General features: G+C 40.5%; 1 protein-coding gene and 1 long non-coding RNA gene across 14 annotated transcripts in view; both read right to left on the bottom strand.

Moving 5' to 3' along the window:
- Positions 1–17,047, bottom strand: part of LOC147319955 (disks large homolog 2-like) — a 178,793-nt gene that overhangs the window by 90,651 nt on the left and 71,095 nt on the right. The gene's annotated exons all lie outside the window — the stretch shown is intronic.
- Positions 723–15,362, bottom strand: LOC147319956 (uncharacterized). Of its 2 annotated transcripts, XR_015131183.1 has the most exons (6): positions 5,271–15,362; positions 4,228–4,342; positions 3,894–4,018; positions 3,515–3,610; positions 2,858–2,945; positions 723–2,009 (listed from the first exon to the last, which is right to left on the bottom strand). It is a non-coding gene; the product is annotated as an uncharacterized LOC147319956 (long non-coding RNA). The 2 variants fall into 2 exon arrangements; XR_015131182.1 differs by having other exon boundaries at positions 4,228–15,362.

Raw genomic sequence — 17,047 nt, forward strand, 5'->3', positions numbered from 1 at the left:
ATGGTGATTTTTCATTTTCATGGGCCAATGGGGTTTTCTTTGGTTTTGTTTTTTGTAACGGCATGAACAATAAAAGCTGGTGGATTGGCCAGATGCTGGCAGATGTGTAAAAATAACTCAGTTGTTTGGTGGTGGCTATGGTGGAGCTTCCACAGAGGCAGCAGGTGGATGAGGGAAACGGGAGGCAGGAGGAGAGCCCCGAGGCAGCCACCAGTCCGAGTGTCAGGTGAACTGAACTTCAGGTAAGAAGTTATGACCTGCAGTCTCTCTGGGTCAGATATAAACCAAGTTTAGGTGCAGTTTATTTTCGTTATGCTGACTTTTTACAGTCAGTTACAATAACATGCTAGCTAGTACAATACTGCGTGCTAGCTAGCATGACGGCGTTTCTATACAGCTGGGTGGTTCTATGATGTTACTGATGGTGAACTTTATTTATAAGGTTAGTCTGTAGAGTTTCCAACCGTCCTGTAAAAACACGGAATCGTCTCGTATCCAGAAAAAATATTACGCGTTTCGTGTTGAGATGTAAAGGAACAGTTTGTCCCGGACTTCAGCTACAATGAAAAAGACACAAAGCTGGATTTATTCTGTCGTTACGCTGCACAGCTGCCTCTTCTCCTCTCATTCTGTCCCCTCCCTCTCCTGTTTCTACTTCAATCATGAAACTGATCAATGATCAGCTGATCGGCTTTTCTGACACAAGTCACTTTGCGCCAGAAAGAGGAAACCAGCGGATGTCGCGCTAAACAACAGCAGCACGTTTAAGCTTGATCAGCTGTTGTTAGAATTTATTTAATATTACTTTCTAGTATCAGCTGATGTTTGCTGGAGCCACAGCTGTAAAGCTGCTGGTCATGATGTCGGTTTGTATATGTGGTGAGAGGGAAACATGCAGATGAAACCAGGAGATGTCCTTACTGAATCATCAGAGCTGTGATGGAGAAACAGGTTTACCTTTTAGGTGACATGAATGAGTTGAAGTTATGAACTGTTTCTGAGAGACAAATAACCCCAGGATCCTTTTCTAAGTAGCTGACAGCTGGTAACTGTGCAGGGGCGGGTCTAGCAAAGCTTTTTTGTCCCAGTCCAGCCCTGACTCCATCACCCTCTGGAACACCAACTTGAAGTAATCAGGACCCTACAACACCGGGCAGAACATGTTCCCTCTAAGCCTGAAGGGACAAAGAGATATTTACTTTCTGCTGACCATCAGCTCAGATTCACCATTACCGTCTCTAACTCTCTAAATATGAACACATTTGAAAAATAAAGTTATGTTTACAAACATTCATATCTCAGAAATAAGCACAGCTGTTCATGTTTGCTATTACAGTTTTATTTGTCAGAGAATTATGAACTTTACATCGTGCATTGAGTTTAATAGGTCTGTCTCATGGCTGCACTATGAGAGCTGGAATAAACAATTAAAGTTGAGCAAACTTCAGCTAAATCTTGAAACAGTAGATACAGGTAGAAATGAGATCAGATTAATCTTTGGTCAAAAGCAGATACCTCCTGAGTTCAGTCCATCACATTAAAAAAGAAACGATATCATGCTTTTTACATACACTTCCAAATAATAGTCAAGCAGCTCAGTCTCACAAATAGGTAACTAAGATGTCTCTAATGCAGACGTGCACAGTGTAGTGCAAGCATTACAAGATCAGAAATGAAAACGTAACATTCATGTAAAACTACAGGCTCAGGATTTTAAAGAAAGGCTCTGAAAACAAAACTTTTTAAAACAGTATCTTTGCTGCGATCATCAAAATACAAAACAGACGTGAACAATTTTCAGTAACAAACCCTAACATTCACTAATATTACACATATCCAAACAACAAGGCATATGTCAAAGTTTTTGAAGTGAAGAAACATGTTGCTTTAAAAAGCACATGCAGTGTGTGGCCACGATCGTCACACTGTGGACCATGAACGCCACTTCTTTGAAGCGTTCTTCTTCTTGGAATCAAAATGGAAGCAGAAACATCACGATTCTCTTTGATCTACCAAAAGGAAAAAGCAGAACATCGGAGCTGAAACCAGTCGGGTGAAATAATTAGGATAACAATAATTCAGTGCATTGTCTCCGGTAGTCTTACGATTGTTGGTATCTGCTCAGTACAACTAACACTCGGTGTCAGGGAACTCCTGTGTGGAAACGAGTGGTTTTTATGTTTTTATGTACGTATTTAACTTCCATCCATTTAACTTAGGAGGAAGAAATGTCAGTTTGGTGCAGGCTGGTTAGTTTAGACTCTGGGTGCATTTGGTGCCCTGTTGTCTGTAACTCAATGAGTTGGTTCACTTTGTGGCTGGGCTGCATGTGCGGTTATATCATGTCGGCTTGGGCTGGAGTACCTGTTCCCTGTTAGGTGTTTAGCTGAACATGAGTAGAGCTTCTAGCTTGGAAGCACATCTGTGCACATAGTCATACTGTCACTGGTTAGTGTAAATGGCTCAATGTGACATAGGAACCTTTTAATTAATTTCCATAACCCGACTTGTATGTCAAAGAATATCAAACCTGGAAAAGCTGTTTATGGTCAGAATGATTAAAAACTGTAAAGAGCTTTTCTCTTTGCGTGGAGCGTCCAACACTGTGACTCTTCCTTGTAGAAGCCGTCACTCCAAAGGTCTTATGATAATAATGTTTTATGATTTACTAAGTTACTGGATGAACATGAAAAGTACGTCCATTGTTGCAAATGACCGTGGGCGTGACCAGAATAACATCCAACTAGACGCTCAAAAGACGTCCTTAAATGTCCTGTAAGTGACAGAACAGATGAACGAACAGGTAATCGCTTACTTGAGATGAAACCTGCCCAGCTACTTTGAAAACAGCTTCTACCTGCTCCTCCTGTAACTGGATGGCTTCTCAGGGCTAAGCCGTCCTGCAGTCCAGCAGCCTTTATGGTTCTGCTGTGATTCACCAGGAACTGTTAGAAAGACACAAACACACAAACATTAACATGTTCCACAGTCTTCCAGTTTGATCACTTTGATTGTCTCGTCCTGTGGACAACGACGTACACGGATGCAGGTTTATTGTTAACTTTTGGAGGTTTATTTATTGAACAAATCCAGCTCCACTGTGATGCTGAGCTGGATACGCACTTAAGAAAACGTGTGAATAAATAGACAACAAACTGCATTTAACCAAACAGACTGGACCCGTTATTGTTAACTGAATGCAAGACTTTAACAGTCTCTTCAATGTAAGAATGCAGGTCCATCAGCATGAGACAAACCTGATGACACACTTCATATGTAGCACATTTACATTTATATCACACACGTCTGCTTTCCTGTTTGTATACAGGCTGCCAGGTTATCACAGGGCCAACACAATACATGTGACACAAAATCCACTGAAGTGTTTGATATTTTAATCATAATGATGATTATTATTTAAAATATCACTATAAAGTTTATTTATAAATATATTTAGATTTGTTTCTGTAACCTAGCATATAAAGCTGAGCTGTTTCAGCTTCTGACCTCTGACCTCAGTGTGTCCTCACTGCAGCTTCCTCCTGGAAACACTTCTCCTTCTTGTCTTCCCCCAGTGTTGTTTCCCTGCCGTTAATATCATTCACTGTACCTGAGGAACAACAGAGGACAAACACTCACTTTAAGAAGTACATTCATACAGAGGTGATCTATGGAAACGCACTACTCCACACTTTGGTAGAGAAATCAGTTTCTGTGAAACATTTCTGTAAATGGTGTGGACTTCTTCAGGAGACTCAGCCAATCCCACTCTGATAACTGAAACTTCTGTGGATGAAGAAACTGCCAGACACCGTCCTGGAAATGTTTAAGAAATACAAGATCGCTATATAAATGACGATCATGTTAAAATCACATTAACAGTTGTTGCTCACCTTTGTTTCTGATTTTAAAAAGTTGTATCCCGTCAGCTCTCATGGCTCAGAAAATGCTTTTTTTGGTTTCCAATCCAGTTCTCCTTGAAAGTATTAAGGATACTTTAAAAGTGCTCCTCTGAAATCTGTGTTAAACAACAAGAAACATAAATTAGTAACAAAAACACAGTGCAGAAGGTAAGTACAGGCATTACACACCATCATCGGGCCTAATGCTCCTAAATCTGCAACTTCAAATCTCTGTGAGCTCTTCAACGTGTCTTCAAAGGGAAAAGTCCAAAACTTAAAATTTGATTATAAAAGGTTCAACACAGACACACAGACAGAGAGGTACCTTTTAATGTTTACTGGTAACCTGAGTCACTGATCATCTACAGCAGGGGTGTCGAACTCCAGGCCTCGAGGGCCCGTGTCCTGCAAGTTTTAGATCTCACCCTGGATCAGCACACCTGAAACAAATGATTAGCTCATTACCAGGCGTCTGGAGAACTTCAAGACATGTTGAGGAGGTAATTTAGACATTTAAATCAGCTGTGATGGATCAAGGACGCATCTAAAACCTGCAGGACACCGGCCCTCGAGGCCTGGAGTTCGACACCTGTGATCTACAGTATTACAGAGTCTGGCAGTCTTTGCTTGATGTAAACCAGGGGTGCTCAATCCCAGTCCTCAAGAGCTACTGTCCTGCAGCTTTTAGATGCATCCCTACTCCAACACAGCTGAATCAAATGTTTGATTACCTCTTCAGCATGCCATCAAGTTTGGAAAAGGCCTGATAACAAGCCATTCATTTGATTCAGCTGTGTCGGAACAAGGATGCATCTAAAAGCTGCAGGACAGTAGCTCTCGAGGACTGGGATTGAGCACCCCTGATGTAAACGTTACTGTAAGTTTCCAGCTGCCTCTCAGGTGTGACAGGTGTGCCAGCAGGAAAGAGTAATAATAACCTGCATCCTGAGGTTTGTCGTGCAGGATTAAAGGAGCCAGGCTTTGTTCACACAGCTGGGATTGTGTTTTACACTGACCCTGGGTCAGTATCATACAGTTTAAACGAAGCACTGAAACTTGCACATATTTATTACAGATGCATTGAAGCTAATCGAGATATTTGCTGTGAATCTGTTTTCTGGTAACTTTATTAACCAGTAACATTTCTGTCTAATCACTGTTTAAACAGTAACCGCTTTATTACACTATAAGCTAACCTTTACACCATAACTTTAAGCTAGCGCCATAAAGACAGTCAAACGTAATAATATTTACAAATGCATCTCAAAGCTGTTATATGTGTATTACTAACATAACCACATTAACATTATTGACACTCGCTGACTTTTAATAGTCATTCTATAAATGCTGTCCGTTTAAACGTCTTACCTGTAAACACTGCTGTATCACAGGATTCCAGCCAGAGTGGATTCTGGAGTCTTCCACGCTCCTGTTAGTGATCCTCCATCTGGATGGATGATAACAACCTTCTGAACAATCTAGCAGGTGGAGATGGCCCCTGCTGGCCCATATCTATGGTGCTGATTTCTGCTTATAACGCCCACTGAATGGCCTGATGACATCTGAGGCCGGTGTCCCCAGTGCCTAGTGTTCGTTCCCAGTCTAGGTTTTGGTTATAAAGGTTTCCTTGTTGCCTTTCACATTCTGTTTTCATCTTAGTTCTGTACCACGGACATCAGCCTTAATAAATGCATTGTTGGTTATTAATATTCACCTGCCTGTGAGTCTGCGTTTGGGCCTTTCCCTCTACAAACATGATCTAGGTCTCGCTGATCGTAGTTGAAACCATATCACAGAACTAAGCTAGATGATGCTGATTCATTTAATTCACAAAACACCATTTAAATGCCATCACTGCCTTTGAAGATGTTTGCAGACACACAGGGACAAATTATTAGTTTAAGGTTACTGACTGGAGCAATAGATTTTCAACACAGAATTTCTGCATTCACTTGTTTTCTTCAGAAAGAAACTTTACATGTATCTGAACACAATAACAGATTACTATTTTTTAATGACCTGATTCAGTATTATTAGCTGGTCTCTCTATTGAGCCATAACATAAATCACTGCTTTGCAATGACGTGCTTTAACTTTGTAATGCTCAAAGTAAAACTAAGGGTTATATTCTAGTTTACACAAAGTTTAAAAACTTAAGCAAGGGTTTCAACTGTCACTTGAAAGCATTATACCAATAGCCAGAGGTGTGGACTCGAGTCACATGACTTGGACTCGAGTCAGACTCGAGTCATTAATTTTATGACTTTAGACTTGACTTGAAAAAATGTTCTAAGACTTGTGACTTGACTTGGACTTTTACACCAATGACTTGGGACTTGAATTGGACTTGAACCGGTTTACTTGAAAAGACTTGATATTTTACCCCAAATATAAAATTTAACATGCATATTATATAGAGATTGAAAATGTGACGTCATTCACGGGTAGAACCGCAAAGGCTTCTGGGAACTCGTGGCAAGCGGTACTAGCGCACGCAGGCTTTCAATTAAAATCAGTTATACAGCGATAAAAAGAAACACAAAAATGTCAAGAAGCTGTTGTATTATTAACTGCAATAGCCGGTCGCATGACAGCCACGGGAAGCCGACGGGTAAAGAGATCGGTTGTTATCGGATTACGACGTTGAAGAGAAATTGTTCGAGCCATGTTTCCGAAGTAACAAAGACGCGACGGATGGCCTGGATTTCAGCCATTCAAAGATCAAATATAACGTCCCAGAACCCTCCAGCTCACAGGTTAGTCTGCTCCAAGCATTTACACGAAGGTCAGTCTGCTGTTGTAGTTAATGCGTCATTTTCATAACATAATTGGTGATATAGGTTACAAGCAAGTCTGGCGCTGAACAGAAATTGTCGCGCTATGCTTCTTTATTTATTGTGCATAAATAGTGAATTGTCCTGACACAATATTGCGTTTCGCTTCTGTTATTATGGTACATTAACAAAAACATATACTTTTATTCACAGGATAAAACAGGTTTGTATCACTAATTGCCCAGTACGATTACAGCATACAGTATTATTGTCACTGCTACATTTCTGTGATGCTACCAGAAATTATTTCCACTACTAATTAATTACCGTTGAGCTCAAAGGTCCTATTAATAAACGGTTAAGGAATGTGTATTTATGACGACGATTTGTGAGACTGGTAAACTTATGATACGTACGATGGTCTTTCGTTCTACACGGTGCATTTCAAGGTCCTGCACCCATCCGTCGGTAAACTGTACCTGGGCTTGTTGCAGTGACCTGAAGTTACTAAACTTCATGAGTGTATGCACTCACTCCAAGAACCGTATGATTATAAATATGCATATAAATATGCTAAGATGAGATAGCTGACTTCATCTAACTAGCAAATGTTTTCCAGGCTACGTTGGTGATGCAGTTTTTTTTAATGTGTGTGATATTTTTGTCATGCGATTTTAAAGCTGGTCCTACAACCGCATCCAAGAATAACATGCAGCTTATCTCAGAACTGTCGGTGAAAATTATTCTTGGAGCTAGGTTTAATTGAGCTGCATTTTAAAGAGGTGCAATTTCACAATTTGTGTATATTTTCTAAGTTCACTATTTTGTCATGTGTTGAGAAAAACACAGATTTTAAAATTACATGGTCTAATATTTACATTTAGCATAACTGCAACATGCTTTTTTTCGTTTTTTTTTTAAAGACTCGAAAGGACTTGAAATTCAAAGTTTCAGACTTGTGACTTGACTCGGACTTTTACACCAGTGACTTGAGACTCGACTCTGACTTGCCTGACATTACTTGAGACTTGAGGATAAAGACTTGAGACTTACTTGAGACTTGCAAAACAATGACTTGGTCCCACCTCTGCCAATAGCAAATGAAATTAGTTTAGACTTGAGAAAAACATTTGCTGATGCTCAAAAAGCAGGAAATGGCTATGCAAAGATACTGTGGTGTTTCCTATAGTCAAGAACTGGAGTGAAAATTATCATCATGAAAAGAGAGACACATAGTACAAAACAACAGTGCAGAGAAAGAGCTTTGAAAGATTTCAAAGACTCTGGAAAGAAAACTAGTATGCAATATGTCTAAGGACCACAGAACACCCGCCAGCAACCCTGCACAGGAATGGACTGCAAGGCTGGAGAGCAAAATAAGCACCACTTCTGCAGAAGAGACACCTTCAAGCCAGACTGAAGTTTGCTAACAGCAACCTAGAAAAGGATTATGCATACTGGAAGCACGTCCTTTGGTCCGATGAGACAAAACTAGAGCTCTTTGGCCGTGTAGACAAGACATTTGGACAATTGTGGGGAAAATCTGAGGATTTGAGCACCTTGTTGTTCCAACCTTACTGCACACGAGTCCTCACCTCATCCTGGTATTACACCTTTGGGATGAATTCGAGTGGAGACTGTGAGCCTGGCCTTTCCGTTCAGTGCCTCACAAATGAACTTTTAAAGAAATGGTCAAAAATTCCTATAAACACACTTTCAAATCAAATCAAAATTTATTTATATAGCACATATTAAAAACAACAAAGTTGGCCATAGTGCTTCACAGTCAGTAAACGCATGAGACAATTAAAACAAAACAATAAAGACAGGACAGGAATCAATAGGTGACAACACAACAAGCCAACTCGTAAGAATCAAAAGCCAAAGTAAAAAGATAGATTTTAAGACGTGATTTAAAAGACTGGATAGACTCGGCGGCACGAATATGAACCGGCGAGGTTATTCCAGAGTCTGGGTGCTACGCTTGCGAAGGCCCGGTCACCTCCTAGGTTGTGCTAGGAGCATCTGATTGGACGAATTAAGTGCTCTATTGGGATTGTACAAGTGGAGGAGTTGGGAAAGATAGCTGGGCGCTAAATTATTTAGAATTTTAAAAGTGAACAAAACTAAAGTTTGTGGAAAGCCTTCCCAGCACAGTTGAAGCTGTAGTAGCAGCAAAGTGTGGACTAAGATCATATTCAACTCTATGGATTAAGTATGATTAAGGGATGTCACTGAAGTTCATATGCGTGTGAAGGCAGATGAGCAAATATTGTTAGCAATATTGTGTACATCACAAAAATGTTTGAGTATGGGCTAGTTAAAATATGAAGACTTTTCATATTCATATAAATATGAAAAAAGTCCCTTGTTTGAGCACACACTAATATAAAAACAATCAGTGAGTGACTGATATAGAGAGACCAACCTGCGCTCTCTTGCCACATACGTAGAACAGTGTTCGTAGCGTCAGACAGAAACACATTGACTGTCAGTGGTGGACCTGCCAATTCTGGTATTCTATGGCAAATCCTAGTTCGACTGAACTGTGCCAAATAGTGAGTACAGAGCCCACTAGAGCCCACTAGAGCCCACTAGTGGCCCTGCAGGCCACTCTCATGAATTCTGTTTCTGATTGTTTGGTCAGAGACATTCACACCAGTGATCATTGTGTAGGGTTGTGACAGTGCTCATCCTGATGGGTTTGAAGACCTTCTATGGTAGTTGGTGGTATAACGTAATGTATTAAACAATATATTAAGCTTATATTGCGCAACAAGCTCACTATCAAAATGGCTTCTATGTCACCTTTTTAATATAAAATCTGCAAAGTTTCATGCTAATGTTCTTTCTTACATTGAAAATACGTGGCAGACGTTGATGGCTTACAATAGCCAGTCATGTTTGATACTTGTCTTTCAAATGTGTGTACTCATAGTTAATGATTTTCTCCTCAATGACATTTTCCCTAAAAACAAGCTGTGTTGTGAAAACTGCTGTTAACTGTTGCAAGGTGAAGGTTTTGGATAAATGCCATTGTTTATGATTAAAATGAGAGTAAAATCAGGATACATCTGTTGTAAAACTACAGATTTTTAAAAGCATTTTTCATATTTTGCTGCTAGTCTTCTAATTTCACTGAGGTCTTGCAGCACTGAGTGAGTGATCAAAGCTTACACTAAGCCTGGTTAGCAGGTTGCGTTAGCCAAGGCTGAAGGTGGTAGTGATTACAAGAGAGATTTGTGCTGTTAGGCATGACTGTGGCCACCAAAGTAAAACAGTCATGGAGCATCAGCACATGAACAGTGTTAAAAAGAAAACGTGACTTGCAAATAATAATAATAATTATTATTTTTAACCAAAGCCACCTTTAAAAACCCTCAAGGTCACCTTAAATTTGTACTACTACATTATTAGGTTACTGGACACTAACATGCACCCGTCACACAAGACGTATATAACAAGACCTGTGTAACTGAAACACCAGTTAGCCTCCCTCAAAGTGGGCGTCATCCCTACATCACTACCTCTATCAAACACACACACACACACACACACACACACACACACACACACACACACACACACACACACACACACACACACACACATACACGCTTAGTCATGATCTCAGACCACAGTAGCATGCAAAAACCATGGGAGTGCTGTAGGAACATAAAGGAAGCTGAGTGTTATCTTTAAAATAACAATGTCAGATGGAACATAAGTAGCAGCATCACTGATTTGAAGAAACAAATCTGATTGTCTCATTTTGTTTTGGTAAATTTAAAATACAAAAGAAAAAGTAGAACAGCTTTCACTTGATGTGAAGCTCCATAGAAGCTCGTGAGCAAGCAGGCGGGACTGAAGGGGAAGAATTGGTGAGTGAAAATGCAAACAGAAGGTCTGCTGGCTGAGTGATTTGCACACTTAATGGAAAACTAAAGAGACACAGGATGGGACTAATACTGTGGGTACAGAAGGATGTGGGAATGTGATACGAAGAATCTTTGACATGCTGTATAACGCAATAATGTAAGTAACGTGTGTGTTACTTTACTCGAGTTGTAACTTTTAGACTGGAAAAAACTGGCCACGAATGAATTGAACAGATTCTCCCCAACGTAAGCAGAAATCACACAGCAAAGATTGAATAAGTGTTGCAAACGTTAGTATGTGTATATGTAAGTAAGAAGAAAATGTAGAGTTTTAACAAGCTGAAAAAGCAATGACAGGTCACAGCTGCCACCTGTGCTACCTGCCAGTGTTGAGGAACAGGTTACATGCAACACAGACACATAATTCAATTACAGAAGTAGTACAGGTCAGCTCATGTAATGTGTTTTTTCTATAATTAAATTACCAAGGCAGCATATGTCCGTTCAATAACAATTCAGAATATTACAAGTAAGAAATTGGGACATAACTGGTGGCGCTGTCACTTGGTGTTCGCTCACTCTGTGGTAGAGTATCACTTCCTGTTCCTGCTCAAACACAGTGGTGTTTCTGAGTAGCTTATTTGCTTAGCAATTTAATTAACAACTTTTAAATACATTCTTCTTTCATAGTATAATCTTCACGTGCTTCATCCGAAGCACACTTTCTGTGTACTCACTACCTAATTTATAGCCAAAGTATTCACTCACTGTCTCTGTACTGTCTCGCTAGCTTAGCTTAGCTTAGCTCGTAGCCGACTCATTAGCACCATGGCCACTTCACCTCTCCCTCCTGCACTTTCTTGCTCATTGTGTCAGATGTTGAGTTACTCCTCGGCCTCCTTTAGCAGTAATGATATCTGTAACAAATGTAGCATATTTGCAGCGCTGGAGGCCAGGATTACTGAATTGGAGGCTCTGCTTCGCACCCTTCATTCACCCGTAGCTAGCCAGGCCCCTGTAGCTGGTGCAGCCGAAGATAGCGTAGGCCCCGCTAGCTGTTCCCCGGCAGATCCCAAGCAGCTGGGGAAAGAGGGCGGCTGGGTCACAGTGAGGAGGATGCATAGTCCTAAACAGAAGCCCCAGGTACACCACCAACCCGTTCATGTGTCTAACCGTTTTTCCCCACTCGGCGACACACCCGCCGGGGGTCAAACTCTGGTAATTGGTGATTCTGTTCTCAGACATGTGAAGCTAGAGACACCGGCAACCATAGTCAATTGTCTTCCAGGGGCCAGAGCAGGCGACATTGAAGGAAATTTAAAACTGCTGGCTAAGGGTAAACGTAAATTCAGTAAAATCATAATTCATGTCGGCAGTAATGACACCCGGTTACGCCAATCGGAGGTCACTAAAATCAATATTGAATCGGTGTGCAACTTTGCCAAAACAATGTCGGACTCTGTAGTTTTCTCTGGTCCCCTCCCCAATCAGACCAGGAGCGACATGTTTAGCTGCATGTTCTCCTTAAATTGCTGGCTGTCTGAGTGGTGTCCCAGAAACGATGTGGGCTTCATAGATAATTGGCAAACCTTCTGGAGGAAACCTGGTCTTGTTAGGAGAGACGGCATCCATCCCACGTTGGATGGAGCAGCTCTCATTTCTAGAAATATGGACAAATTTATTAAACCCCCCAAAATATGACTATCCAGAGTTGGGACCAGGAAGCAGAGTTGCAGTCTTACACGCCTCTCTGCAGCTTCTCTCCTCCTGCTACCCCCCCAAAAACCAATCTCCATAGAGACTGTGTCAGCTTCCAAAAAGACAAAAAACAAACTAAAAACCAGCAACAAACAACTTAAACATAAACAATTACAAAGAAAGAACAATACAGCATCCACATCTGAACCAAAGAGTAAAACAGTGAAATGTGGATTATTAAATATTAGGTCTCTCTCCTCCAAGTCTCTGTTAGTACATGACTTAATAATTGATCAACAAATTGATTTACTCTGCCGTACAGAAACCTGGTTGCAGCAGGATGATTATGTTAGTTTAAATGAATCAACACCCCCGAGTCATTCTAACTACCAGAAATCTCGAAGCACAGGCCGAGGGGGAGGTGTGGCAGCAATTTTTCACACCAGCCTATTAATTAATGAAAGACCAAGACAGACTTTTAATTCATTTGAAAGCCTGATGCTTAACATTGTCCACCCCAGCTGCGAAACTCAGAAATCAGTCTTACTTGTTATCATCTATCGTCCACCTGGGCCTTACACAGAGTTTCTGTCTGATTTCTCAGACTTTTCATCTGATTGAGTTCTCAGCTCAGATAAAATAATTATTGTGGGTGATTTTAACATCCATGTAGATGCTAAAAATTACAGCCTCAACATGGCATTTAATCTGTTATTAGACTCAATTGGCTTCTCTCAAAATGTAAAAGAACCCACCCACCACTTTAATCACACTCTAGATCTTGTTTTAACATATGGCATAGAAACTGAACATTTAACAGTGTTTCCTGAAAACCCTCTGCTGTCTGATCATTTCCTGATAACATTTACTTTTACAATAATTGATTACACAGCGGTGGAGAGTAGACTTTATCAAAGTAGATGTCTTTCTGAAAGCGCTGTAACTAAGTTTAAGAATATAATCCACCCACTGTTATCATCTCCAATGCCCTGTACCAACACAGAGCAGAGCAGCTATCTGAACGCTACCCCAACAGAGGTCGATTATCTTGTTAATAATTTCACCTCCTCACTACGTACGACTCTGGATACTGTAGCTCCTGTGAAAACTAAGGCCTCAAATCAGAAGTACCTGACTCCGTGGTATAATTCTCAAACACGTACCCTAAAGCAGATGACTCGTAATCTGGAGAGGAAATGGCGTGTCACAAATCTAGAGGATCATCATTTAGCCTGGAGAAATAGTTTGCTGCTTTATAAGAAAGCCCTCCGCAAAGCCAGAACATCGTACTATTCATCACTGATTGAAGTAAATAAGAACAACCCCAGGTTTCTCTTCAGCACTGTAGCCAGGCTGACAAACAGTCAGAGCTCTGTTGAGCCAACAATCCCTTTAACGTTAACTAGTAATGACTTCATGAACTTCTTCACAAATAAAATTTTTATCATTAGAGAAAAAATGACCAGTAATCATCCCACAGATGTAATATTATCTACAGCTACTCTTAGTACCATTGATGTTAAGTTAGACTCTTTTTCTCCAATTGATCTTTCTGAGTTAACTTCAATAATTACTTCCTCCAAACCATCAACCTGTCTTTTAGACCCCATTCCTACAAAACTGCTCAAAGAAGTCCTGCCATTAATTAATTCTTCGATCTTATATATGATCAACCTATCTCTAATGATCGGCTATGTACCACAGGCCTTCAAGCTGGCTGTAGTTAAACCTTTACTCAAAAAGCCATCTCTAGACCCAGCAGTCTTAGCTAATTATAGGCCAATCTCCAACCTTCCTTTCATATCAAAAATCCTTGAAAGAGTAGTTGTCAAACAGCTAACAGATCATCTGCAGAGGTTTATTTGAAGAGTTTCAGTCAGGTTTCAGAGCTCATCACAGCACAGAAACAGCTTTAGTGAAGGTTACAAATGATCTTCTTATGGCCTCTGACAGTGGACTCATCTCTGTGCTTGTCCTGCTAGACCTTAGTGCAGCGTTGGATACTGTCGACCATAATATCCTATTAGAGCGATTAGAACATGCTGTAGGTATTACAGGTACTGCACTGCAGTGGTTTGTATCATATCTATCTAATAGACTCCAGTTTGTGCATGTAAATGGAGAGTCCTCTTTACACACTGAGGTTAATTATGGAGTTCCACAGGGTTCAGTGCTAGGACCAATTCTGTTTACATTATACATGCTTAGGCAGCATCATTAGAAGACATAGCATACATTTACACTGCTACGCTGATGACACCCAGCTCTATCTGTCCATGAAGCCAGATGACACACACCAATTAGTTAAACTGCAGGAATGTCTTAAAGACATAAAGACCTGGATGGCCGCTAACTTTCTGCTTCTTAATTCAGATCAAACTGAGGTTATTGTACTCGGCCCTGAAAATCTTAGAAATATGGTATCTAACCAGATTCTTACTCTGGATGGCATTACCTTGGCCTCCAGTAACGCGGTGAGGAACCTTGGAGTCATTTTTGACCAGGACATGTCCTTCAACGCACATATTAAACAAATATGTAAGACTGCTTTCTTCCATTTGCGCAACATCTCTAAAATTAGAAATATCCTGTCTCAGAGTGACGCTGAAAAACTAGTTCATGCATTTATTACTTCCAGGCTGGACGACTGTAATTCATTATTATCAGGATGTCCTAAAAACTCGCTGAAAAGCCTTCAGTTAATCCAAAATGCTGCAGCAAGAGTCCTGACAGGGACTAGAAAGAGAGAGCATATTTCTCCTGTTTTGGCTTCCTGTTAAATCCAGAATTGAATTCAAAATCCTGCTGCTCACATACAAGGTCTTAAATAATCAGGCCCCATCTTATCTTAATGACCTTGTAGTACCATATCACCCTATTAGAGCGCTTCGCTCTCGCTCTGCAGGCCTACTTGTTGTTCCTAGAGTATTTAAAAGTAGAATGGGAGGGAGAGCCTTCAGTTTTCAGGCCCCTCTTCTGTGGAACCAGCTTCCAGTTTGGATTCGGGAGACAGACACTATCTCTACTTTCAAGATTAGGCTTCAAACTTTCCTTTTTGCTAAAGCATATAGTTAGGGCTGGACCAGGTGACCCTGAATCCTCCCTTAGTTATGCTGCAATAGATGTAGGCTGCCGGGGGATTCCCATGATGCATTGAGTTTTTCCTTTCCAGTCACCTTTCTCACTCACTATGTATTAACAGACCTCTCTGCATTGAATCATATCTGTTATTAACCTCTGTCTCTCTTCCACAGCATGTCTTTATCCTGTCTTCCTTCTCTCACCCCAACCGGTCGCAGCAGATGGCCCCGCCCCTCCCTGAGCCTGGTTCTGCCGGAGGTTTCTTCCTGTTAAAAGGGAGTTTTTCCTTCCCACTGTCGCCAAAGTGCTTGCTCATAGGGGGTCATATGATTGTTGGGTTTTTCTCTGTATCTATGAAGCGCCTTGAGGCGACTTTTGTTGTGATTTGGCGCTATATAAATAAAATTGAATTGAATTGAATTGAACTGTTGTAAGAGTACAAAACTGTCTGACAGCAGACATCCAGAGTTCTGTGAGGAAAAAAGGGAAAGACGTTAAAAAGCTTTGAGATGCAACTGTTGCGTTTGGTCGCACAGTGAACTGTAATGTTCAAGCCCAAAGAGACTCGATTTCTCTTTCTCGGACAATAAAAAAAAGAAAAACTGCAGATTAAGTTATTAAACTGCAGTAAATAAGTTAAAATAAACTATTTTGCTAAACGTATTTGCTTGTCAGCCTTCATGTGCATATGAACTTATGACATTTTAAAGTCTTTCCACAACATTTAGGAATGTGTTTGTGGGAATTTTTGGCCTTTGTTCCAGAAGTGCATTTGTGAGTTCAAGCACTGACATTGGGTGAGATCGTGCTGCAGTCTCCACTCTTTTTTATCCTAAAGGTGTTCTACAGGTGTGAGGTCAGTACTTTGTGCAGGCCAGTCAATTTCTTCCACACCAAACTCGCGCATCCATATCTTTAAGGGCCTTGGTTTGTGAACTGGTGCGTGGACATGGTGGAACGTTTTGGAAGGTGCCATGCCCAAATAATGAAATTGTCCCAAATGGCTTGGTTATGCTGAAGCATCAGGAGTTCCTTTCACTGGAACGAAGCGGCTGAGCCAAAATCTTGAAAATAAATCCCACATCATGATCCCCCCTTCACCAATCTTTATACTTCAGTACAGTCAGACAAGTAGAGTTGTACTGGCAACTAGAGCAGGGCGATATGGCCAAAAATATTTATCACGATATATATTTGAAAATTTGCGATAACGATATAACCGACGATATAATTGATGCGAGACAAAATACAACTCCACAACATTACTAGCGCAAAAAGACAACCTTCCATTTATTTTCACTTAAACAAGAAGCTGGTTTTTATGTATATTAAAGCTTTATAAAAATGTAACAGTGCAAATTCAAATTCCTTGCTGAAAGTTTAACCAAAAGGCATTTCCAGTAGAAATGGGCTGACATATCCTGAGCATAACCATGTATAATATCCACTGAAGTTAAAAAGAGGTGCTTTGCAACATTAAACTGCAGTGTGCAGTACGCATTTTCCGGACCATAAGGTGCACGGGATTATAAGGCACATTAAGCGAAACAAAGCAGTCAGATAAATCAAACTTTATTAAACTCATTCTTCTTGCTTCCTCCACTTCTGTACCATTGATTCATTAATGTTGAATTCTCTGGCAGCTGCTCTATTCCCATGTTGTTGCAGTATATTAATGACTAACCTCGTATTGTGGATGGATTATCTCAGTTGT

The sequence above is a fragment of the Aulonocara sp. 'chitande type north' Nkhata Bay genome, linkage group LG10 (genome assembly GCF_057382095.1).
Source record: "Aulonocara sp. 'chitande type north' Nkhata Bay isolate Kocher_YH1m ecotype deep benthic linkage group LG10, A_spYH_male_GT1.1, whole genome shotgun sequence".
Lineage (NCBI taxonomy): Eukaryota > Metazoa > Chordata > Actinopteri > Cichliformes > Cichlidae > Aulonocara > Aulonocara sp. 'chitande type north' Nkhata Bay.